The sequence below is a fragment of the Pogoniulus pusillus genome, chromosome 36, assembly GCF_015220805.1.
Source record: "Pogoniulus pusillus isolate bPogPus1 chromosome 36, bPogPus1.pri, whole genome shotgun sequence".
Taxonomy (NCBI): Eukaryota; Metazoa; Chordata; class Aves; order Piciformes; family Lybiidae; genus Pogoniulus; species Pogoniulus pusillus.
This window is the reverse complement of record NC_087299.1, coordinates 8,927,794-8,953,872: the sequence shown is the minus strand read 5'-3', so window position 1 is coordinate 8,953,872 and position 26,079 is coordinate 8,927,794. Positions and strand designations below refer to the sequence as shown.

General features: G+C 49.2%; 1 long non-coding RNA gene across 1 annotated transcript in view; it reads right to left on the bottom strand.

The window, feature by feature from the left end:
- LOC135190428 (uncharacterized) overlaps positions 1–26,079 on the bottom strand; it is a 30,423-nt gene that overhangs the window by 2,336 nt on the left and 2,008 nt on the right. Inside the window, exons 2-3 of the long non-coding RNA XR_010308509.1 lie at positions 3,569–3,721; positions 1,991–2,228 (exon numbers count right to left, since the gene is read on the bottom strand). This is a non-coding gene — a long non-coding RNA (uncharacterized LOC135190428). The remainder of the gene's footprint in view (positions 1–1,990; positions 2,229–3,568; positions 3,722–26,079) is intronic.

Here is a 26,079-nt window from a genome sequence, read left to right as displayed (position 1 = left end):
CATTTACACACAGGGCCAAATGAAAAGACCTCCCCACACACACTGAACCCTGTCTTGAGCCCCAGTCTTATGCTCCCAGTTCCATGGAGGCAAAGGAGAACTCCTCCCAGTGTGCGAATGTGCACCAACACAACAGCTTGTAGGGGGAGATGTAGTGGCAGAGGTTGTTTCTAGCTCACTGAAAAACAGCTCCTAGATCAAGTGGGTTTTGTAGCTTCTGGAGGTGTGAGACAGTTCCTTACAGAGTGAGAAAACAGAAGTTTGACCTAAGTGACAGAAGAAAATCTGCTTCCAGCAGAGAGCAGAGGAAAAGAGGGAGAATTTTGCCTTCCTGGGCAGAATTGTTCCTGGGCAACAGTGGTTGGCATGGCTCTGACATGGGAGGGAGCAGAAGGTTCAAGTAGGAAAGGCATGCATAAAGGCATGGGGGAAGCTGATGGTGACAGAATCTGTCAGGCCAGAGGTGTGCATGATGTGTGAAAGAGGATGGGAAGTTGCTGGGGGATTGAGGACAAAAGAAGCTGTGCCTCCTGGGCACAGAGAAGAGGGAGAAATCACTTTAAGTGACTGGAGCATACCGTGTGCTTCAGAACGTGCATATGAGTGTTCTTTCCCGTGGTTTGACACTGTTGCTCTTCCTTTGCTCTTTCCCTGCCGTTGTGTTGTGCCCATTGAAGAGTCTCTGGCAGTTGTCTTGGTGGCTGGGCTGTGGGCTTGTCTGTAAGGCAAAGGGCTGGGCATGGAAGCAAGAGCAGCTGCCGGACAGGAGGAGAGCTCCTGGGCCCTTGTCTTGGGTGGCAGCCCATGGCAGGGGTGTGTGGGAGGCGTAGGCTCGGGACAGCTACTCATTAAACAGCTTCCCAGAAAAACCTCTGGCCAAGGATTTCTGGAAGGGCTGCCTGTGATCTGAGACCTGGGGAAGGATGTGTCCAGAGCTATGTTGTTTCTAAACACAGCACTTGGAGTCGGTTCAGTGCCTGGCATGGCAGGGTTGTGTATGCAGGAGGGAGCTCATGTTACAGTTCTCAGCGTTAAAGCTGAAGGAGCTGATTTCGTGTGGGCTAGGCTGAAGCAGGACATGTAAAGATTAGCAGTCTTTATACTGCTTGTAGCTTCAGTCTCACGTATGCACTGCATCCTGGGGCCCCACAGAAAAGCAAAGATGGGCAGCAGCAAGTAGCCCTAAGGGCAATGTATAGCCAGCACCTCCCAGTCTGCTTCTCTACGAGATTTACTAAGCCTGGCATGACTTCCTTTATCACTTCACTCTTACAGAAGCAGCTTTACTCACTTTATACCCCTAAGTACTGCCAGAGAGACATGCAGAGTGAAGCTTGGTGCCTGAGCTATTGCAATTCGTGTGGAAGCAATTTAGATGTCTGACTGTGAGTAGCAGTACTGATAGAGCTGACTCCTCAGCCACCACACCTACACTGCAGATTTCAGTTCAGTTGAATACATTGCAGCAGCTAACGCAGGTTTCTTCGGCAATCACCAAGACTGTCTACCTAGGCACACGTTTCTGTTCAGTTCCGTATTTGCTCTAGGGTATATCCCTGTTTATCCTCACTAAGAATGTTTAGGAACAAGTTGGAAAGTACTGGGGATTTATACGATGTCAGTGAAGTAGCTACAGGCTATTAGTGGGCAGCAGTGCCTCTAGAGAACACTAATTAAAGGACCGAGCTCCACATCACATAACATAACATAACATAACATAACATAACATAACATAACATAACATAACATAACATAACATAACATAACATAACACAACATAACACAACACAACATAACACAACACAACATAACACAACACAACATAACAACATAACACAACATAACACAACACAACACAACATAACACCATAACACAACAGAACAGAACAGAACAGAACAGAACAGAACAGAACAGAACAGAACAGAACAGAACAGAACAGAACAGAACAGAACAGAACATTCCCAACCAGCACTTTGTTTTAAGCTGTACCGTTTGGCTTGCTCTGCGCTGGAGGCGCTTCTGCCGGGGATGGTGTGTCCGCAGCGCCCTCTGGTGGAGACACTTGCCGGAGACGATGTGTCCGCAGCGCCCTCTGGTGGAGACACTTGCCGGGGACTGTGTGTCCGCAGCGCCCTCTGGTGGAGACACCATGCAGGAGCACAGAGAGCTGCCTTTGTTTTCTTAGCAGGCTTCTTTTTTTCTCAGCGCCTTCAGAAAACTGCAGAAGCTGCAAAGGTGACAGAAGTGTCCTTTCACCACTGAACCTGAGGTTAACAGGGCCTTTCCTAGCCAACCTAGCTGGGTCATCAACTGCTAACGGTTTTCCATTTAACTAAGTGGTCGATTATCAATGGTTTGGGTTGGAAAGGAGGTGAAAGATCAGCCAGTTCCAACCTCCTGCCAAAGGCAGAGACACCTTCCACTAGACCAGGTTGCTCAAGGCCCTATCCACCCTGGCCTTGAACATCTCCAGGGAGGGGGCATCCACAAATTTCCAGTGAAAATTCAGTGAAATTGTCCCAGTGAAATTTGCTGCTTACCCTATTCACCATGGGCAGCAGCATGGTGGAAGCAGTGAAAGACACTAATTGCTTTTCCAAGCTCAGTAAGGACTCTGATTGCAACTGTGTGCCTTTAAATGGGCAGCCTGCATGTGCTCCAAGCTGCATCAGAAGCCTGTTTGCCTGTCACATCAGCAGCACAACAAAAAGTTACTGGCTCCAGATGTCTATGCCTCTTGCACCTGCATCGTCTAGAAACTTCTGTCTAAAACTCTCTGAAAGGAGGATAGAGTGAGGTGGGAGTCAGTCTATTCTCCCTAGTATCAGGAGACAGGACAGGAGGAAAGAGCCTGAGACTGTCCAGGGCAGGTTTAAGTTGGATATTAGGAACAATTATTTTCCTGCAAGAGTGGTCAGGCATTGAAACAGGCTGCCCAGGGAGGTGGCGGAGTCGCCATCCTTGGAGGGGTTCAAGAAATGTGTGGCCATGGCACTTTGGAACGTGGGTTAGTGGCCATGGTGGTGTTAAGTTTGATGGTTGGCCTTGATCTTAGAGAGCTTCTCCAACCGAAGCAGTTCTGTGATTCTGCGATGCTCCGTGGAGCGCAGGCGCTGCCTGGTTTGTGCGTGTGGGCTACAGGATGTTGCATGCGTTCACTGGAGCAATGCGTGAACTAACTTTTAGCTCTTTGCTCCCTAGCCTGCGACGGTTGTCCACCTTCTAGGCTAAAGGATACGCGCAGTCTGCTTGCCTCTGCCTCTCAGTGCCAGCAGAGAGCACTACAAGAGCAGTGTTAGAGGCAGAGCCACCTCAGAGTCGTGAGTGAGGTTTGAGCTCTAACAGATCCCGCGCATGTTCTCTGCCTGCACCTCCAGTTTTGCCCATAAACGCTTCTTGTCCCCCTGGACGCTCTGAGGGTCCCCTGTCTTGTGGCTCCTGTTCCCCCTCATGAAACACATCTCAAAGGAGAGATCGGTTCTAAAAAACCAGACATGCAGGACTTCTTCTGAAGCACAGGAAAACAAAACCATTGGCAGTGGCTGCGCCAGACAGCAGAATTACTACCTGCTTCCTGTCTGTCATCACCTTGACTTTCATTTTCCCTAGGCAGGTGGAACCAGGAGGTGTGTTTGCTTGTATCTGCTTGCCTCAGCAGGTGCACAGATGGTCTGTGCAGTGGGCTGCCTCTCCTTCACAATCAGCACTTCCAGTACTGTTCTGAAATTTGGAAAACATTTGACAGCTCAGACTCCCACCCTGCTCCATGTGCCCGCTGGGATGTGGCTAAAAAGTCATTCTCTTCCTTGTTTCAGCCATCCAGGGACTTGGAGCTCTTAGGGTAGCTCACACAAACTCGTGTCTGCTCTTCCATCACGCAGAGCACTTTGCCTGTGGCTGAAATAAAGAGCACTGTGGAGCGTAGCTCTTTAGTCCAGGGGATGCTGCAGGCAGGGAAGTTAAAGAGGAAGAGAGTTTTGTGGTTGTGTTATGAGCCTATCAAAGCAGCAAGAGAGTGGGCCAGCTCTAGAAAAGCACTGTGTTCCAGACACTGGCTTTGCAGCATGTTGAGTATTTCTAGGGAATTGCATGAGGATAAATGTGCACAGAAGTGTTGTGACCTCCACAGATCAGACACCGCACATCAGGAGAAGTTCCTAAATTACTCCCTTGCCAGTACAGCATGAACCCAACCAGGAAAGCATTGAGCTGGTTATTCTTGGTACTTGTTTTGTCTGGTGGCTTCCTACAAACCAGAGCAAGGGACTCACCAACTTGTTCCACATCATTAGCAGCTGGCAGCTTCCCAACCATTACCAGCGTAGCTTGGATTGCACCCAGCAGCTTTGAGATGAAAGACATTGCAGCACCACTGCACTCACTGTTTTAGGTCCTGATCCAGCTCCCGCTGAAGTCAGTGACTCTTTTTCCACTGAGTGCAGCTGGAGCTGGGTCTGCCATTTCTGTAACAGTTCTGTCTCAGTACCTCAGCTAGCTGAAATATTGGTAAAATAGTCCAACATAACAGATAGGTGCCTGTGGCTCAGCTGTTTTCTGGCATTGAAATTCAAAGCAGCAGCACCATGGAGAAAGAGCCTGAGGAATGATCTTTTTTTCCCCTGAAAACACTGAAGGTCTGAACTTAGAGCAGCCAACACACCTGGCAAAAGGAGCCTGAGAGGCTGCATGAAGCGTGTGTCTGTCAGGAGGCTCATACATATGTGAAGCTCTGTTCTGTTTTCCAAAGTGCACCCCTGCCAGAAGCACCATCAAAGACATCTCTTTGGTGGTGATGAAGATACTGACAGCATTCAGCTGCTGGGGTCAGTGCTATGACTTTGGGGGGAGCCTCGGGAGAAAGGCTGTAGCAGCGTGCAGGGCACACAGATACTGTTTCCTAGTGAGGAGACACCTCACCTGGCTGTTCAGTCAGCAACAGCTTGTTAAGAGGGGGTGATCTAATGAGCATCCTTAAGGCTGTCACATACCTTGAATTCCTTCTACCTGTCTCACTCTGCAGTGAGTAGTTATCGGCTCCTCCTGTTTTACATGTGGAAAGCTGAAGCACAATGACAGTAGGCACAAAAGGAGCAAGTAGAGATGAGGCCAGGGCAGAACCTGCCTTGCCCAAAGGCCAGCAGTTGTCTGTCATTGCTTGTACTGCCTCCCAGTCAGCTGTGCTCAGGCGCTACAGATGGAGAGCCTCATTTGCTACAAGACCTGGTCACTGTTACTAAACTTCTTGTCACTGCTGAAGTGAGCCTAGTTCCACTTTCAGGGCCAAGACACCAAGAGGGAGCTATCCTTTCAAAGACTGTGTCATGCAACCACTGTGGGGCTGACCCAACACTGGGACCAGCAGGCTGCCAGCCTGGGGACAAGAAGGACATTCAAGGGAGGGAGAAGCTGGGTAAAATTAAAACAGAGATGCCACCTGGCTCCGTGTTTTGCTTCCCATAAGCCAGGATGAATGGCATGGCCACAGAAGGGGTGGGCTTGCCCTTGACCACAGGCATTCTGTAGGTAGATTGATGCTACAACTGCTCTAGGGGGAGGTCTCCCTGCCTGTGGCAGGGGGTTGGAACTAGATGATCCTTGAGGTCCCTTCCAACCTAAACTATTCTATGACTGCAGAGGGCCTGGGTCTTGCTTGCTCTGCCTTTCTCCTGCATATGGTTAAGCAAAGAGCAAGAGAAGGGGAGAGGAAATTAATGCAACAGAGAACTTGAAATAAAAGTGTTTTATATCATCTCCTATAAAAGAACCCATAAATCCCTGCCCTCCTGCTCCACCCCTCACATGTTTTCCATTTTGCTGGCTGGCTGAAAAACAGAGAAGGGTAGGGTACAGAGCACATATTCTTGGTGGGAGAGGCTCCCCCCTTCCCTATACGCTTCCTACTTGCACCTTGTCCCTGTGCCTACAGCACAGCATTCTCTTCTGGTGAGTAATCAGAAGATGGAGGCATTCAGCATCTGTCTACCATTTGCACAGCTCCAATTCCTCCTACTTCAGGCATCTCTGCCCCTCTACCAGCATCCTCAGCTGGCTTTGCCCAGTGCAGAACTGCTGGGACTTCTCACAGGTAACTGGAACACTGGTCCACCAGCAAGGTGCCCAGGCATACAGATCCAGCACTGCAGTAATAGCACAAAAGGTCACTACAGCAGCTGAAAGGAATGGAGAAGCTGAAGCTCAAGAAGTTGCCAGGTTCGTGTTCTCTATGCAGTCAGAGGCCCAGTGTCTGTGAAGCTCTCAGGAGCTAGGATGCTGGCTCCCATTGCTGGCACAGACGCTGGCATGGAGCTTTCTGTGCTAACAAACCACAAACAGCATCTGACTTCCAAGATCAACTAGGTTTCATTGCTCTCCTCCCATCTCCATCCCCAGGCACTCTTCACCAGAAAGGGTGACCTGGTGCAGTTGCAGGAGCTGACTCAGAGGCAGTGAGAACATCTGCCTGACCTGCACAGAGTCAGTCACCTTGGGCTTCTGTAAGCAAGACCTGCTAGGGCAAGCTCCAGGCGGATGCCAAGAACATCTTGTTCAGAGGCAAGATTTGGAGCAGGTTTCTTTCCAGTGCCCTCTTCCTCACTGGGTGGGGACTTATCCCAGCTGATACCCCTTTCCTCCAGCTAGCTGGTGAGACACACTGGCAGTCCTGAACTGATCAGGCTTTGGGTCCAGCCCTTCTGGGAGGAGCGTTGGGGGTTGTTACCACAGCAGTTTGCCGATAACTTGCTAGTGACACTGTCTGTGTACCAGAGCTGCTCAGACAAATACAGCTCAGACCAAGGCTGCATGTGGGTGGAGGAAACCTGCTGGAACAGCTCACTATACAATAGCTTCAGCATTTTCCACTTCTCCCAGTGCTTCTGGGCCTCATTCTGGCTTTGGCACTGGTATCCAGACCAAACCATCTACCCACTACACTGTGTAAACTGCCATGCTTATGCCCAGCTTTTGCTGGCCAGGCAGCTAACAACCTGCTGGTGCTTCCCCTCCAAACCACTTACATGTTTGCTAACTTCAGACCTTGCCATAAGCAGATTCAGCACATGGATCTGCTGGAAAACTGAGGAGTTCTCTTGGCTCTTCTTGGCTTTCCTGCCAGTCACCTCCAGAAGTGGTCCCTTCAGCCCATGCTCTCTTAACTAACACAGTAGCCAAGCCAACCCATAGGGAAATGTTGGGTGGAGCCCAAATGCCACTGCAGCTGTGATACCTTTTCATCTGATCCTCAGGGTTCTGCTGCAGTTTGAATCCCACTGTCAAGACCTACATAGTTCACAGTCTAAGAGAAGAAGGCAGATAGAAGGATAGCTATTCCTATTTTATGGATGTGTAGAGGTGCCTGCAGAAGCCAGCAAGTGGCTGGCAGCAGGGTAAGACAATGTGTGACCTCAAGGCACATTGCCTGCTGTGAGGAACATGCCCACACTTGGCACTCCCTGGCAAATCTCATCATCTGATGTAGTTCACAATTCTTTGTCATCTCTGACTGAAACAATGAGGAAAGGCAAAGGATAAGAAGGAGTTAAGAGGGAAGGAAAATCAGTACAAGCAAATTTTAAAGAGCAAGTCACTGCACTCAAGGCAAAGAGCAGCCTGTTGATACATCCCACCCGAGGGGGACTGAGAAAGTGACCTCATGCTGCTTCTCAAACACAATCCCATCCCTCCCGTGACTACCTAATGCTGCATCTGTCTGGAGGCGAGTCCCCACTGCACCAGCCAGCTTTACCACGGAGACAGAGCACTGCTAGTAACTTCTAATGACTGTGTTATACAACCTGCCCTGCTCCAGGCACTTCCCAGGAAATCGAGAAGCAGCAGATACCAAGCCCTGCACTGCCACACACAGGCAATGCAGAACGGCTGGGTGCTTAGCTACAAGTTTATGTCCTGCCACACACTCTGCAAAAGAACTCAGCATGTCTTAATTTTGCTGCTGTGCCTAAAGACCTGGCCATGGATCTGCATTCTCCTGCCGTGTACCCAAAGAGGAGGACCTCTGCTTGTTTCTGTTGCTCAGCTTGCGCACAATGCCCTCAGGCAGCACAGTCCACTCAGGCAGGGCAGATTGCAGCAGCCGTGCCAGCAGTAGCTGATGCATCCAGTGCATCTGATGAGCTACACAGGAACTGACCACACATCACCAACTGAGCAGGGAGGGCAGAGCTGCAGAATGTCTTGGTCCCTCTTACCCAGAGGCACAGGTGCAGAAGATAGGGAAGAAAGGTGCCTGCTTTCTCCACAGGCTGCTGCTCATTCATCCCTCCCCTTCCATTTCTGAGACACCTAAAAGTCCAGGGGCAGCTTTCTGCTACCCTGGGAGCAAAGTGCAGTTCAAGACAGAACTTTGTTACAGCAAAGCAAGATGCAAGTCATGGCTGAGCCCAAACTATTTCCATGCAGAAGAAACTCATTCTTTGTCCCCTGTTGAGTGCAAAGGATCCAAAGACAGTAAGGAGTGTGCCAAGAGGCTGTGCTGCTTTGAGGATCCTCGGGAAACACTCTGTGTGTAAATTGTCCTCCTTGGATGTGTTTCATGGAGCCATCCAGAGCCCTGTTAAAGCCACAGACAACACAGATAGGTGGCAGGCAGCAGTAAGAAATGTGTATGACGATGCAGGAGGCCACCTGAAAAGTCCAGGACACCACAGTCCCTCTGCCTGGGTATAGTTTGTCCAGAGCTCTGAGCACAGCTTGAGCCTCAGCCAATTTGGCCTGCACAAGTAGCTTTTCACAGAGGATTTTATGGGGCTCCCTGGGACTGCAGGCAGTGGCAGCTCCCTTCTCTCCCCACCTCATGGCCCTGACGTTAAGTTATTTTACAATTATTATCTGAAGTCAGTGTTTAGCTGTTGCCCAGGTAACAGCTCAAACAAAACATGCCTCACCTCGTGGCCTCGCTGCAGCTTCACATAGCTGCTGGAGAGCTGGGAAGCAGACTTAGTGCCAGGCTCTGAGGAAATGAGCTCTGCAACCTCCCCAGGACATCCCAGAATATTGGAGAGCTTGGAGGAGAAACATCCCCAGCCAGATTCCTGGGCAGACACCTCATTCAGCACAGTGCCTGACACAAGATCCACTGCATCCCCCCTCACACCCCGGCGTTTCTCCAGACACATGCACAGCCATGGGGCAAACACAGCCCAGATCCCACTGCTCCCATGGGTACCTCTCCTCTACCTGCAGAGGCAGGCCCTGTGACCTGCTCTCCCTCGAGTGTGGCCTCTGACACACACAGAGTCCTTACAGCCAAAGACAGAGCCCTGCAGCACACGTTCTGTCCTGCTGAGCCACAGCGCCTAACCTGAGCCACAGGAACCCAGCACACGCAGCCCTTCAGTCCTCACAGGGTGTAAGATGCCGCAGTGGAGGCTGCGGGAGGCACTCGGCAGTCCTCTGCTGCTAATGCAGGCAGCTCACTGAGTCGCAGGGAATACACAGAAGGCAGACAGCATCGAGCGTGGTGCCCCTCCAATGTGCTCATCTCCCAAGTCAAAAGACAGTGCTAAGAGTGTTGAGGCTCTGCACGTTGCTTGGTGAATCATGTTAAAGTGAGGGTGCATCACTCCCAGCCCTGGTGCCTTGTAGGCATCTCTGGCCGAAGGCACAGGGAAACAAACAGCAAGTGAGGTTAGAGCACTTCTGCGGGAGATCAGGTGTGAGCTGGGATGGATCTCACAGCTCACCAAGAGCATCTGCTCCACGGGAATCCGAGGTGACACCTTTTGTACCAAGTGGGTGGAAATCTTTCCCCAGCAGAGACAATCCCTGCTTGGAGGCTTGCTCCCAGTCAGGCTCTGGCACAGCAGACCCTGGGAATTCTTCGATAGTTTTAAATACCGTGAGACGATGGTGAGGTTCCAGCATCTATCTCTTTGAACTGTTAGTCAATTCCTTTTACTATTCTCCTGCTGGGAGCTGTGACATGAGGGAATGTTTAACTCCATGAATGAGAGCAGCTTTCAGACTCCAGAAGAGCTGAATAATTTTTGCCAGGACAGCTGCAATCAACTTTGCTTCACTGTTTTCTTTGCTTTTTAAAACTAACCTCAGAGTGATCCCACCAGTTGTGTGGGCACTAGCACAGTGTGGGGAGCAAAGTGCCAGTGTCCCCTGCAAGAGATGTCTCACGTGTGCCTTTGTGCTCCAAGTGACTTCATCAGTGCTGACATGAGATGTGCTCTTTTGTTCTGTCATTTATCCATCATGTAAGAGCCCTACGACATGCCAAGGCTGCTCCTGGCCTCCAAACAAAACCCAGAAGTGGGAAGGGGCTCTTGTAGCCTCCCTCACAGAGGGGCCTTAAGTGGTTCACTGTCCTTAGTCAAGATACACATTCACTTGCATGCTGCATGGGGAAATACATCAGCTTTGCTTTCACCAGCAGAGGTTCCTGCTGCAGTTGTATCAGCATGACCTCAACAGGCAGCTAATGTTTGTTCTTCCTTTCCAGCTCAGTCTTGCAACAGTTTATCCCCCTCCCCACGCTGGTATCTCAGCCTGCCTTGCTGACCCACATCCAGCCTCACTTGGCTCTGCCCAGGCCAGTGAAGGTGAGTCTGTGATGTTTTGGGCCTCTTGCACTCAATGGTGCATTGAAGCACATCAGGAAAGGCTAAGGTCAAGCATTTCCTTTGGGCTGGGTGCCCAGGAGCTCTGCAGCAGGGCAAGAAGAGATTTTCCAAAGCCCCTTCAGAAAGCAGGGCCAGTGCTTCTTGGGCATGGCAGGAGAAACCTTGCCAAGTCCCCTCTGGACCCCTGATCAAATGCATTGGAGCACCCTTTGTGCCAGTAGCTGAAGCTGCTCCTCTCATGAAGCTGGGTACCCAATGCCAAGTTTGGATACAGTCTAGACGCAGCAGTGTATTTATAGCCCTGGCACATGGCGTGGCAGGCAGTGGGGTGTAAACAACATTCAAAACCAGTGAGGTGCAAAGCTATTTATACTTCAGAGTGCTGAATGGAGGTACCACAGCCCAGGGCAGCAGGGAGAGAGGAAGAAGCTGCCCCATCAGCACGTGTCGGAGCTTTGAGAATGGGACACCACAGGAGCTAAGATCACTCTCTAATCCCATACCTGAGCACCAGCAAGACACTGAACTGACCACATCTCACTGGTCATTTTGAACTGCAGGAGGTTTTTCAGGAGTAAATTTGGCTTTACCTGTTTCTACAAGCAATGAAAGGAGTGAGGAACAGCTGAGTGGCTCAGCTGTTGCCTGAGATGTAGGCAAATCTCCATTCAATCACAACAAAATGTCCATACTCAGCAGGCAATAGTCACAATGAAACTCTACTGATGCTTTGACACCATCCAGTGGATTGAGTGGCTGTAAGTCTAAGAACTGACTCATTCATGACAGCAGCAGAAGTCAGCATCTGTACCACATCTTGAATACAAGAGAACACGAGAGCAGTGAGCCTGCTCAGGCTGTGAGAGAGGAAGGCATTGCTGGATACACCACCTCTGCAGTTTTAAGTGACACAGATGCAGTCTGCTGTCAAGCAAGGTTTGGGTGACATTGTCCTGAGCTGACACTGTCAGCTACAGATCAAACTGAGTAAATAGAAGAGTTATGGAGTGATTTGTTCCAGAACCTTAACCTCTTTATGGATAAAAGGGACCTAGAGGAGGGAACTCTTGGGCTGAAATGGGATAGAAACACAACATGTTATGATTTGCCTGGAGGTTAGCTTTCATCCAGCTCTCTGGATTCCTTGTGGAGGCTGCACCCTTCGAGTAGGCTCATAGGATGATTTTGATTCCATCTTGACCTTGATACAAGAATCAGATGTGTTTTTTAATGGCTCATACATCTTGCCCTACAACAGCTCTCTGCTATGATATTGCAGCGTGGCTAAGTCATGTCTGGCGGCTATGAGTGTCCCAAGCCTCTTCAAACATGGATGACACCTTGTGAGACATCCAGGCCAAGTGAGGCCATCAGTCAGTGATAACAGGGTGCAGGAAGGCTCCATGTCAAATCTTTCTTCAGCCCTTCAGGGAAAGGAATGTCACATCAGGAGCTGGACATGGCTGCTCTTCCCTCTCCTCTCTCCGTCCTGCCACAAAGGGGTTTAGGTTACTGTCGCTAGCTGGGGAGAACCGGTTCTGCAGGTGGTGCTGAGGGAGTAGAAGGGGAAGAGGACTCGTGTGGCAATAAGTAGCCATCTGTGTCCTTTGTGTGACTTGCATCTCATGAAACAGCTCAACCTTCCACCCGGAAAGACACTTTTAGAGACATAATTGGCTTTAATAACAGCTTGCACAAACACAGAACCTTCTCTGGAGAATCCCACGCGCCGGGCAAACGTCTGCCCTGCAAAGCTCTGCCCTGAGATGTCACTGTCACTCACAGCTAGGGATGTATTATCCAAGAAGAAAGTATACTGCCCAACTGTTAGCTCATCCTAGAGGTCAGAGAAAGGTCAAAGAGTCAATCCTTCAGCGTGTTCCCTTCTCCCTAGCAGGATTTTAAGGAGGCTGTCTTCTTGGGCCAGGAGATTAGTTCACTCTGCTTCTCTCTCACCATGAGCATGGGCTCACGGTCCTGTGCTGCACAACTTGGAGATAAACTGGGGGGCAAACTCCTCCCATTTACAGCTGTAGTTTTGTTTGTCTCCTTAGTCAAGGGTTCAGAGCAAGAGACTGCCTTTGATTAAGTGCAGAGTTTCAGCAAAACAAGATTCTCCCACAGTGCAAGCACAAGAAGGAGCCATCTCCTCAAGCTGAGCCCCGTTTCGCACTGCTGTGGATGAAGAGCTCTCTGCTTTCTCTGTCAGCACACACTGGTTTCTGCAGCATCTGGTCTTTGGAGGGAAAGGAACAGGCAAACACAGTGCAGACACCTGCAGATCTTAGACGCTTTGTGGTTGGGGGCCTCACTCACAGTAATCAGTGCTATGATGTGTCAGAATGGCCTTTCCCCACCTCATGCCCATCTAGCCTGTGAGGAATTATGTCAGCCCAGGAACTTGAACTGGGTTTAGACAGAGAGAGATGTGGGCAGAGCAGTGAGCCACTGCCCATCTCAGTGGGCCACAGCCCTCATCTGACAACCATAAATGCAGCTGAGAGGGGGGAGTGTCAGTGTGGAGGTACTGAATCATCTCATCCCAGAACAAGTCTGGGAGAGGTCACCTAGCTCATTCTCCTGCACGAAGTGGGGAACAGCTACATCAGCATCCTTCCTGGCAGCTTGTTCACTGCATCCTCCCAGCTTCAAAGACCTGAAGACTCTCCTTTCTGTTGAAAAAATCCTTGCATCCTTCTTGGGTACTGAACACGTGATCCAAATGTCTTCTGAAACCCCCCCCCCCCCCCCCCCCCAATGCTGCACCACAAGCTACAACCCATCTGCTCCTTTACATGTGAAAGTAATAAAATGTTGTCTTTATCCGAGCCAACCAGCTCAGACCACTTCTGGTTTGCCTTCCAGCATGACATGAAACAAAGTGTTGAGACTTCACAGGTATGAAAAACAGGAGAGAAATGTGTGCCAGACAGAGAGAGGCAGGGAGAAACGATAAAGAAGATCAATCTGTCTCATGCCTCCTCCTCTTCCTCCCTTCTCTATCCTTCTCATGCAGCTGTAGGGCTTTATTTGGTTTGTGCTGGACTGAGAGGGTGCTGCCAGGTCAGCAGGATATATTGTCCATTACGACACAAGGAGTATTATTTAGTCTAGAGGCTCTCAAAGGAGATATCCATTTGCACGTGAAAAATCTCTGGAATTCCATTTGCTCCCTCCAGTGTCCTGTGTCTCTGCAACCTCCAAAATGCAGCTGCTGCTCTCTCCACTCTCTGCTGGCGCTGGGCTTCAGCTGCTCTTTGTTCAGCTGAGCTCACAGTGGGTTTTTCCCCTGCACCAGGCATGTTAAGTAGCAAGTTGAAAGTTTTTCCTGTTTCCCCAACAGATTTGCTCACAGATGAGTTGCCAGTGACTGGTTGAAAGGGAAAGTTTTCAAGCTGCTTTGGAAAGGAGATTTTGTGCTGCTCACCCAGGCCAGTGTCTGCCCTCAGTGGAAGGTGCTGGCACAGCATGGTGCCAGGAGACTGTAAAAACAGCCAGTGAATAGATGGGGGTGGGAGAGGAGGTGAATGTTGATCTGCTCCCAGTCTGAGTTATGGAAACAGACTTTTCCTGTTGGCTTGTTTGGTTTTGTTTGTTTGTTTTTCATTCACTTCTAGGCCCTTTACCTGTACTCTACTGCTGCTCTATGTTAATTTCCTACATTGCAAAACTAGCTTCAAGTTACTTAAGAAAGAGGAGTGGTCTGCAATACCATAGCAGTTGAATGTCCAAGCCTCATAAGTGCTCTGTATTCATGGTGCCTCTGTGAGATGGGCCAGTGCGTCATTCCCAGGGCTGTGCAGAGAGCAAAGGTCATGCAGAACATCACTGAAGGAGAAAGAGCTTGAATCCAGGTCCCTCAAGTTGCAGATAGGGAGAAAGACTTCAATAGCCAAGACACATTTGCTCACTGAAACATCTCTAAATGCCAGGTAGCTAAACCAGCAGACCCAGCATTTGGCTTGCTTTGTAGGGGGACCAGGAAGAGCCCAGACACTTTGTTCAGAATAGCTGGTTTGCAAACTCTCACCTTCAACATTTCAGTGTTAGAATCTCCCCTACACTCATCACACCCAAAGCAACCCCCTGGGTGACTGAGCATAACTCCCTAATGTGCCAAGGACATGAACTTGCCAGCTTGCAGTGATCAATATCCACTCAATTTTTCACTGACGGGTAGGAGCTCAGTGACACCTACAAGTAGAAGGTGGTGCAGCTGCATGGAATAGAACCAAGGAAAATTCATGCTAAGGTTTTCTCTTCTTACAGCCCTGAGGACAGCTGGAAAGCTTTGTGAATGTTGTAGTTTGCTTCCAGAAGGTCTGTGTCTGAGGGAACCAGGCAGTCTTGCTGGAAAGGTGGTTTCCCTGTGGACCAGCCTGTGCTGTGCCTCCTCCCAGCCCACCGAGGGCACTCTGGAAGCCAGGAGGCAAGGTGCTGAACAGTGGCACAAAGGAATCAATGGCAAAGATGCAGCAGCCTCCTTCCAGGGGTCCATTACACAAACTTTCCAGCCAGGCAGTTGGCCCTGGCCTCTCTCTTTCTCCATGACTTGGGCATCCATTGTCCCAAGCTTTCCCTGGAAACCCCAAGTAATGGACATCTATTTCTATGCTGCTTCTGCTTTGTCATCAATACCAGATGGAAAGGGCTCCTGAGAAGTTTGACCCTGTCAGATGCATTTTCTCTAACTAGCAAATGGGGCAAGTTGATAAACAGGTGAAGCTGAGAGCAATTCTGCTCCTTAATGAGTGAAGGCCATGGGTACAGGAACATGATTCACAGCCCCTTGGGCATGGATGAGGCATAATAAATGAAGTCAAGGGGAGAAAGGGACTCCAAGAGGCTTCTGGACACAGAAGCAGATTTCAGAGAATTCTTCCCCTTCTGAGCAGGAAAGGAAGTGGGACTGGCATCTTAGAAGAGCTAGGGATGTAGCAGCAGTTGGGTAGAGAAAGGATGGGCACAAGGGAAACTCCCACTTTGATGGGCAGCTGTGGTGCAGTATTAGTGCTCCCACACTGGCTAAGGCAGGCTGCCCCTGCAGACAGCTGCAGCACATCTGGGCCATCTCTCTCCATAGATCTGTTTCTGAGGAGAGGGCTGGATGGGGTGCCCTCATCCACTAATATCTCCCTTCCTCCTCCACAGCCCTTTCCCATGCAAGCATGAGAGACCTGCAAAACCCAAGCATGAGTCTGTGGGAATGAGAAGTGGCAGGCACCCAGACAAGCTAGGGAAGCTGCTGCCTGCAGTGGTCAGGGCTTTGTTTGCTGCTCCCAGTCCCCTGCACCCCCTCCTGATGAGCAGATGAAGCGGTGATCAAAACACGAATCTGCAAGGACTAAGTAGGTTTATCCTCACTCTTCCTTCTGCTCCCTTACAGGACAGCAACTGGCTTCAAAGCTCTCAACAAGGCTGACAAAAGCATCCAGCCCCTTTGCATGGGGAAGTGGCTGGGGGACAGTCCTAGCAGCTGCAGCCAGACCACAATGCCAAGTTCAGCTGGATTTCACAGAGCTCTGCTAAGCTGTGCAGCCTCCATTCAGCTGTCTCTGCAGCTGTGCTCAGGTTTCCCATATTCCTATCCAGGAATATCAGTGACACAAGCACCTCTTTCTGGGCTGTACTGAATCCCTTCACCATGCACCGTAATGGTCCACACCTATCTGGAGGACAATAAGCAGTGCACCCCCCGGGCCAGCCCTTGCTGGCACCAATCCTCAGGTGCCTGAAGCCTCTAGGAGTGGCCCAGGCTTGCCTAAGATCATCGGAGCCAGAACCCGGCTGTGTCCATGCATGCTTTCCCTTCATCTCTTCCCAGAGCCTTCACACTTCCTCAGGCTCCCTGCTGGAGATCTCTATCACTGTGTTCCCTGTCTTGTCATTAAGATTTATCTGCTAATGAGCTTACCAAGATTACTGGAGTGACGCACTTGCCCAGTGATGTCATCACCCTTGCCACAGCTTCCAAGGCATTTTTGAGTCATTCTCTTGCTACACAAGCAGAGCTATTTGGCTGTATACTAAAACCACCTTCCCTTGCCAGTGCAGCAAACACTGAAGGGAATGAAGAGGCTCACAGGCACAGGCCTGATTCTGGGAGTGAGAAAGCCAGGTGGATTTGTAGCCACCTCTTACCTGCTCTGGGCTGGCAAAGCTTGACTGGTTTCTTTCCTTCCATCCCCTGAGGCAGTTCTAACCTGTCATACCTCATCTTTCCCCTTATGATTAGGTCAAGTGCTCTTTCTATTTGAACAGTTATGAAGACTAGAAACACTTCTCTCTACTCCTTCACTACCTAAGTGTGGCTGAAGTGAGCAGTACTCTCCAGTCCCTTTAGTACTGGAGCCTAACTGATGCAATCTCATTAGCACTGGATCACAGTCTGCATCCTTCTCATTCCCTTTTATGCTGCCAGCTTTGGTCAAACACAGAAGTTATTTGTTGGAGGAACATTAGTTTCTTAACATGTCCCTTTAACTAGTAGTAGAGCACAGAAATAAAAGTGACAAAATCAAGTGGGAAAGAAAAAGGAAATTATCTCAACAGAGGAATGTTCATGACTCAAAATGTATCAGAGTCAGAGCTGTGCTGGGTGTTGATTCTCACTGCATTTCACGCCAGGCCTGCCAGGTAACAGATTCCTCCCCTCTGCCTGCTACAGCTAGCAGCTGGGTGAGGGGAGACTCTGCATGAGCTGTCACCATCAGCAGATTTGTCACACACACAGAACATTGGCTCCAGAGTGCTGAGTTAAGAAGCTGCTCATCTTTCTCAGGGAGTCATCAGGAACATTAGTATGTTAAATTACACACCTTGCCCTGGCCTTGCTTGAGGAGATTGCCATTAGTCACCACCTCCAAAGCCAGATGTATCATCTCCAATGGATTCCAGCAACTCCAATATTTTTCTGTGGCCTTTTATACACCTTCACTAGCTCAAAGGGATCCTGATGCCTGTAGGTGTGAGCAGCTCACAGGGAAGCAGTACCTACATGGCTATGCAGCAGTTTTCAGCTCTGTCAGTACTTTCACTTGTTTCATGGCCAAGGACTTCCAAGATTTGTACTGACTCCATGGTTGGAGGAGTAACTCAGGAATGAGGAGGCACATCATGTTTACAGTATGCAAGGCTGATAGGTAATGCAGCACAGCTTCAGCAGCATGAGGAGATTGCTAGGTTTATTTTTAGGATTGGGAAGGAAGGAAATGCTACAAACAAACTAGATCCAGCACTTCCTATTGTTAAAGATTCCCAAGGAGTGCTTGCACTAGCACACCAAAGAGCTAACTCTGCTGTACACAAAGACTTTGCCTCAGGGTTTTTTTTTTCTAGGAATTTTACCTCTAAGCTCTGTGCATTTCTCATTTCCAGTGCTAAAGGTTATCTGATGCCATAGATAAACAGACAGTAAATTACACTGTAAAGCAATAACACCTTCCTACACTGTGGGAAATCAATCTATTTAGCTAGCACTTGAGAACTTCAAACCACAAATGGTGATGACACACAACAGCCCAGCAGTGTCTCAGTGAGATGTTTGCTGGCTACCTTTTCACCTCATGCTCTGCTCCCAGCCAAAAGGAGCAGTGTGACCAACCTTTATGCTTTGCTGAAGAGCCATGACAGCCTGGATTGAATTCCTTTGACCCTCACAGCATGTGGGTAGCACAAGGATCCTTCCTCTGATTCTGTGCCCATGGGTTCTGCTGAACAAAGGCCTCACAGAGGAGAGGAATCTTGGCAACTCACTTATTCCTGTTGCAAAAACACCACTTCTGACTTTATGCCTCCCCCAGCGTGGTGCACAGACACTGACCATGGCCTTGTGATAAGGAATCATTGTTGAGGAGTTATAAATAGCTGTCAGTCAGGGGTCACCAAGTCTGTGTTACTCACAGCAAATGTGTCAGCCAAAGTTCTTCAATCAGGAAACTGCATTTCCCACCCTTGGTCTGTCTCACTCTCTCCTCCCTTCCTAGAGGTGTCTGCACCACAGGGTATTAACTCCTATCTCTCCAAGTCCTTTTCCTCTTCAGTTCTCATTCCCTTCCCTTTCTTTGCTGTGGCAGGGACAGAAGTACACAGACACATACAGGCACTTTGGTGATGACACTGTTCATTGGGATCCTCTCCTGTTCTGACACGTGGCTTGGAAAGTGCATTACGAAACAGGGAGGTGGCTAACCAGTGCTGCCCTTGTGACAATAATTAGTGTAATTCAAGCACTGTGCTCAGTAAGAAGCTACAGTCAGGTCATCCGAATGAGTCAGAGTAGAGACACGTGGATAAAGGAGAGAAAGTCACAACACTGAGTTGCTCAGGACAAACTCCCCGAGTTTGGGGAAAGAACATAGGGAGGCATAGGTGAGTGCACGGAGGAAAAAGCAGTGCTGCTTGTTTCTTGAGCAGTCTCTTTGTCACAGCTATGGGAACTTCAGTTGGGAAGCCAAAGTTGAGCTGAGGTCCCTTTTAGAAGGCAGAGAGTGAAGGGTGACAGGGTTGGTCCCAAAGACACAGTTGAGATGACGGAAATTAACTTGACACAGAGTCTTTTATAGTCACCCAGGGGCAGGTGAAAGGGAACGTGGTGTTCCCTGAAGCATCTACATCAGCTGTTCTCAGAAGCTGCTGGGCAGAAGACTGGATTACACAAGGCCCTAGCACAGCAGGTTAGATGATCATGCACTTGGGTTTTTTCATTATTATTATTACTTTGACTCACTCATTTGTACAATTCTGATGGTAAAGGTCTTTACCCTGTGGAAACTGTTCCTACCCAAACTTGAACTGACTCAAGGGAACATTTATTTTTGGGAGGCTGTCCTTTAAAAAGAAAACAAAACAAAAGAAAACCCAAATCAAACTCACAGCACTATTCACATCTTGAGTAAACTGCTTCCTGTGCAGACAGGCTAACATAAGAACTAGGCAACACCCAAACCCAGAAGCACATGTCCCTGTAAAGAGACCTCTGGGCCAGAATTCCAGAGACTGTGGCTCGATTTCTAACCCTACACTGGCCTTTTCCCTGCCATTCAACAAGGCAATTCATTGATCTGTGCCTCAGTTTCTCTACTTGTATTACAGGTAATGATACAGACACCCTTGGGGGCCTGCTGCTGAACAGCGATGAGTAGATGTTGAACACTGCTGCTAATGGGCCAGCCCAAGTGAGCCTCAGCATGATCCCTCTGTTTACTAGACTCCATTCTTCCTAAAAGATCACATACCTCAAATGCTGCTTCTTAGAATAAAGGGCTAAACCCCTATACTAATAAGCAAACAATCCACAGCTCCATCAACCAGGAAGGAAAAAAATACAACCAAACAAAGACTTCTCTGGCTGGGTGACATCCTGCCCGTGCAAACTGCTGCATCTCGTGAGAGGAGCTGGCTTTGTGTCCCCGAGTGAAGAGGTGTTCAGTCTGGGGAGCAGAAGATGAAAACAGCACAGAAATGAGCTCCTTTTAGCTCCTTTTTTTCAAGGATGACCGCATGAAGGCACAGCAGAGGTTGGGCTGACTCTGGTGCCTGTCTCTGGCACATTGAGATGTGTGGTTTCAAATCCTGTCTGTCTCCTCTTTGCTGAGCAGCAGTGAAAGCCAACAGTGGGGGAGGAAGAGAACAACTTAACCCCAAATCTCTTCAAAGGCAGTTGAAGGCCAGATGTTCCTTGCTTCCTGTCCACTGTTGCCACAGTTGCCATAGCCTATGGTTGTGGTTTGTCTAGAGCTCATACGTGAGAGACTGAAACTGTTTGCTGGAAACTCCCCCCCACCCTCCACAGCTGTGTGGCAGCACCACCCGAGATGAGATGGCCCTGTGAAAACCAAGCTTTATCTCAAACGGGGAAGTTTTGTTTCTGCTGGGCTCACGTTGTTAATGTTCAGACAAGGTGTTCCTCCCTCCAAACGTGTAAGCATGGCAGCACTGACAGAGGAGTGTGCTTTGGGCTAGTTTTCAAAGAGATGTGGTGAAAATGGTCAGCATCTTTATGCACGAAGAAAGTAAAGAAGTTGCTGCATTGCTTCCAAGGCTTTGGAACTACAACTATGATAGGGTCACCCTTTGCTTCCCACAGGAGTGGAGACTGGCCCTGCAAGCAAAATGAACCACTGCCATCAGGAAATATTTGCCTTAATTACACTTAACCCAACCAACCACCTTCTGCTTGGGAAGTTACAGAAACTCTTCCTTGACATCAGTGGGCATTTGGACTGGAAATCATCTTTTAGGTGGCTACTATTCAAGTATAGTAAGAATCATCAATTCCAGCCTGTTTCCAACAAGTGAAGGGGAAAGAATACATGGAGATGTTGGGGGGAAAAAAGTATTTTAAAATCACCTTTTCCTGATCTACAGCTCCTAAGGAAGCATTGGCTAAGTTAGACCAGCAAAGTACATCCAGGTACAGGATCTGCATGACCCTTTTGTTGGCTGTATAAAGCTAGGCACAAAATGTGTGTTTAGTAAACACCACTATAACTGGATCATGTTTCTCCAGATTGCTGCTCTGTAACTGGCTGCATATCAACCAAACATTAAAAATAAACACAATTGTCTCTGCCACAGAAAAGAAATTGTAAGCAGGCAGAGCAGAGGGAGCAGAGCAGAGCAGCTGCATGGCATATTTGAGCCAGTACTGAATAGATGGAGTGTGTAAGATGGGCCAGCAATTAGGAGCATGGCAAACAACTGCTCACAGGCCTCCTAAGATCAGAGCACACAGCAAGTAATCCAGAACAGCTTGGAGAGGTTGGGCAAGCCTGCAGTGAAGTGGAACTAGAGGCAGGGCACAAACAATTTATTTAAAACCTTGTCAAGGTGCTGATAAAGCACTTCAGCTCTTACCCTGCATGTAGGACACTCTATCAGAATATTCTCCTGCTTGAGCTATCCAGAAGGCAGCAGTAACAGCCTCAGTGGAAATCTCTGCAGTGCCTGGGGATGAGAAGCACTGCAGATTATTATGGCAGTACTTCTCTGTGCAGATCAGGGCCATAGGGACCTCGTGGCTGTCCTTGCCCCTCCTTACACAGGGCACTCACTCCCTGTCTTTTATTTAATTGCTGCGGTGTAATCCTGATTAGTTACAGCCCATTCCTTGCTTCTCCACAAAGCCATGTGGGCAGCACCACTCCACAGAGCTGTCTGCCTCAGCTCTCTGAAGCTGAGCCAGAGCAGGAGGAATGAACCACTGCACTGTCTGGCCCCTCGCTGTCAGGAAGCTGCTCTCTTCACAGCACAGAGGCCTCCGAGGTGGCTGCAGGAGGATGTCATCCTCTCCACATGTGACGGAAAACGGAGGGGGGGCAGAGGAGGAATGCAGAGTGGGAGATATGCTCAGGGAGGAAGAGTATACAGAGGGAATGAGAGGCAAGAATAAAACCAGAGGGGCAGAGCAACGAGAAAAATGAATCCAGCCGTTAGTATAAATCACTTCAGAAAGGCTGAGACAAACCAGTCTGAGGGGCTGGATCAATTCCATCTGCAGTATCAATCCACTGATGTCTGCAGACATAGTATGCAGTTAGGTTTGATCACTCCAAGGGGACACACTTTGTTCCCTTCAGAAATCCTTTCATCTGGTAAAGCAGAGGCTCCTCACAGCCCTCTGGCTCAGACGCTCTTGCGCCATTCTGTCTGGTGCACACCTTACCATGTACAACTGTGTGCTCCAGCCCAAAGCAGAGCTTGCTCATGCCCTCTCTCATACCTGGGGATGGGGGAGCATAAGAGATAGCTGAAGTCAGTGTCAGCCATCACACTGATTTCCGCACTGGCACTTTAAATCAGGGCAGGGGATAAGACTTAAGTAGCCTCTTCTGCACTCTCCTTCTCCTAGTGACCAATAGCCCCACAGAAGGAATGGAAACAGAGACCCTGGCTCATGAAAAAGTGCATTTCTCCTAGACAAAAAACGTGAAGGTGCTGCTCACAGTTGCAGTTACTCATAATACTTGTGACACTTCAACCAGAAGGGAAATGAACCCACTCAGACCACAGCTGCCTGTCCCTCTCTTTTTCTGGAACTATGTTTTACTGCAGATCAACAAAGGGCAGAGTTTGAATCACACCTAAAGGGGCAGAGGAACCCTAGAGCCCAGTCCTCCACTTGAATTCCAGCACAGGAAGCCTTAAGAAAGCCTGCTCTAGAAGAAGAAATTCCTAGTTCCTAGAATAATTTGTAGTGCAAACCCTGGACTATCTCCAGCAAAACACTGTCCCCAGAGAGGAAGAGGTAGGAAAAAGGTGGTGGATGCCTGTTCACTACGAATGCAGTCAGATGGACTTCTGCAGGAACCTAGAGTGAGATGATGTCCTTTAAATAGAACACATGTGCCCCTCTGACATTTCCAGTGTCATCTCTGCTCTGAGAAGTGTCCCTGCTACACAAGTGTAGAATGCCACCAGCTACAGGCTTCCCAAGAAAGCTCCACTGAGGTTTCTGCACATTCAGCTTGCTTCCAGCAACCCTGACATGTACCTCTTGGTCTGGGTGTGTGCTGTACCTCTTAACTGGTTGCTTGTATGACCTTAAAGTGATTTGCAATTAACGATGACACTTTCAGTCTGTGAAGTCTCCTTATCCAGCACAAGCTATCCTGCTTTCAAGTGGATTTGGCTGCAATTCATAATAATTAGGGGGATTTTCCATGCTTGTCCTTCTCTTTTTAAGCAAAGCTGATTTTCCTGCCTCTGATGCTTAGCTTGGGTGGCATTTGGCCACCAGCTGTGTGCAGGAATCATGTACATCCAGTGATCTGAACCTGGCAGAAAGGAGCAAGGAGCAATTGCAGGGCTTTGAACTCTGCTGATTCTCCCCATTGCTCAGCTCCCTGGTGCTTTATTCTTACCACAAAGGAGCCAGATATACTTCTATAGTCACCACCAAGGAACCAACAGCCTTACACCAGTGTGAATGAGAGCAGCCTTGCACTCAAAACCTCCCTAGATAATTCCTTGGGTTGTACTCCTCTATAAAGTTGAATCATGTATCCTTATTCTTGCAAAGAAGGCAAAGTCTTTGAGATCTGTGTCTTTTGCAGACTTTCTACTCTGGCTGATTTGAGGGCATGATTTGTCTCACACACAGCAAACTGACTGTCAGGGGGAAAAACAATCACAGACATTTCCTTTGACAGCAGGAAATAAATCCTGGCCAGTTTTGTGCCACCAGGAAGCTCTATTGGAGAGCTCATCAGAGGGACCTGGACAGGCTGAATAGGTGGGCAGAGGCCAATGGGATGAGATTGAACAAGGCCAAGTGCAGGGTTCTATACTTTGGCCACAACAATCCCAAGCAGTGCTACAGATTGGGGCCAGAGTGGCTGAGAGCAGCCAGGCAGAGAGGGAGATGGGGGTGCTAGGAGAGAGAAGCTGAAGAGGAGGCAGCAGAGCCAATGGCATCCTGGGCTGGCACAGGAGCAGTGTGGGCAGCAGGACAAGGGAGGTTCTTCTGCCCCTGTGCTCAGCACCGCTCACGCCCACACCTTGAGTGCTGTGTCCAGTTCTGGGCTCCTCCATTCAAGAGAGATGCTGAGGTGCTGGAAGGTGTCCAGAGAAGGGCAGCAAGGCTGGGGAGGGGCCTGGAGCACAGCCCTGTGAGGAGAGGCTGAGGGGGCTGGGGGTGTGCAGCCTGCAGAAGAGGAGGCTCAGGGCAGAGCTCACTGCTCTCTGCAGCTGCCTGCAGGGAGTCTGTAGCCAGGTGGGGTTGGGCTCTGCTGCCAGGCAGCCAGCAACAGAACAAGGGGACACAGCCTCAAGCTGTGCCAGGGCAGGTTCAGGCTGGATGTTAGGAGGAAGTTGTTGACAGATAGAATGATTGGCACTGGAATGGGCTGCCCAGGGAGCTGGTGGAGTCATGATCCTTGGAGGTGTTGAAGCCAAGCCTGGCTGGGGCACTGAGTGCCATGGTCTGGTTGCTTGGCTAGGGCTGGGTGCTAGGTTGGAGGTCTCTTCCAGCCTGGTTAATTGTATGATTCTAAGGGTATTCCAAGGAACCACTGGATGCATGTGGCAGGGAAAAGTGACCATACTATCTGTACATTGAGGGCATGTACAGATTAAAGTGCTTTTCAGGTCCTCAGATCACCTAAGGAGCTAAGACAAAAGCTCAGACTGCAGACATGCCTCCTCACCTTTGTATCCTTTGTATTCAGGACTGAAATGAGCATTTCTGGATCACACATATTTAGACAGAGATTGCTGTGTTGCAGCATAGTCTTGAGTTTACTGATGCTGAGACACAGCTGTCATTACAATCAGCCAAGTCCTGCCCACCCCTGCCTGGACGTGCACATTGGCAATAACATCCCCACTATGAAGAAAAGCTTGGTACTGGCCTTGGCAGAACAGAAACAAGCACTCAGAAGATTCAGATAACAACTGGTCCAAATCCCAGCCTGGGCTGGGTAAAACTGAGCTGAGTCAGATGTTTTCATCTCAGAACAGACTTTCTTTCCATAAGCAGCCTGTTTCCACTTACAGCAAGAGAGGGACAATGCACAGTTTCCCCCTCTAAAGGGCAGGAAGGAGCAAAGTTGATTTGTGTTTTCTTCCTGCTGAAGGACTCATGAAGAATGCCACACTGAGTCAGACCATTTTTCTAGCATGCATCTGTCTTTGACAGAGGTCTGTAACAGATGTTTCAAGAACTAAGATAATACTAGAAGCATGCTGTGATCCTTCCTCTGCCTTACTCCCTTGTTCCCCATGAATGGATGGGTTAGATAGTGTCAGGTTTCAGGCCTGTGACCAAGCACTTACCACCTTTTCACTGTTCTGAATCTCCACTCACCTTTGCTCGGGAGGCCCAGCGTGCCAGATGGAAAAAAAGGGAGTCAGATTTCCATGGATTTGTTTTCCAGCTTTACTGCTGGCTCACTGTGGGACCTTTGGTGTCTCAGTTTCCCCAGCTATATATATGTAGGTGGTATTTCTTCCTCTGCCCTTTACTTTGTGCAAGAGATGTTTGGATGGGAGGTTGGACAGATGCATTCCTAGCTTGGGCTTCAGTGCTGCTGAGTGACTCTATGCCCCTGCAGCTTTGTGGGCTGTGATGTGCTCAGCACCTCTGAAAAAAAATCAAATCAGAAGTGTTTACAACTGCTGACTGCATCTGACAGGAGACACCCAGCAGCCTTAGCAGCCAAGTGACATGAGCTAGCCTGAAAATCAGATCAATTTGGTATCTATAAGAAGCAGCAAGCAGGTCCTTGTATTTACAAAGGCCAGGTGTGTATTGCAGGCAGGGATATCTGTACTAGCAGAGAAGCTGGCATAAGCCTGATTTCTCTGTGTGTGTTGTGTTTGGATCCTCTCATGCCTATAAGGTGTAATTCCTCTTACATTGGAGGGAAAATCCAAGTTCTTGGGAGATGAACTCACAAGGCAACCTCTTCCAGCAGAGACTACCACAAAGAGGATTTCTGCCCCTGAGCAGCTGCCATTTCAATAAACCTTGCAGGAACTTAATGACTT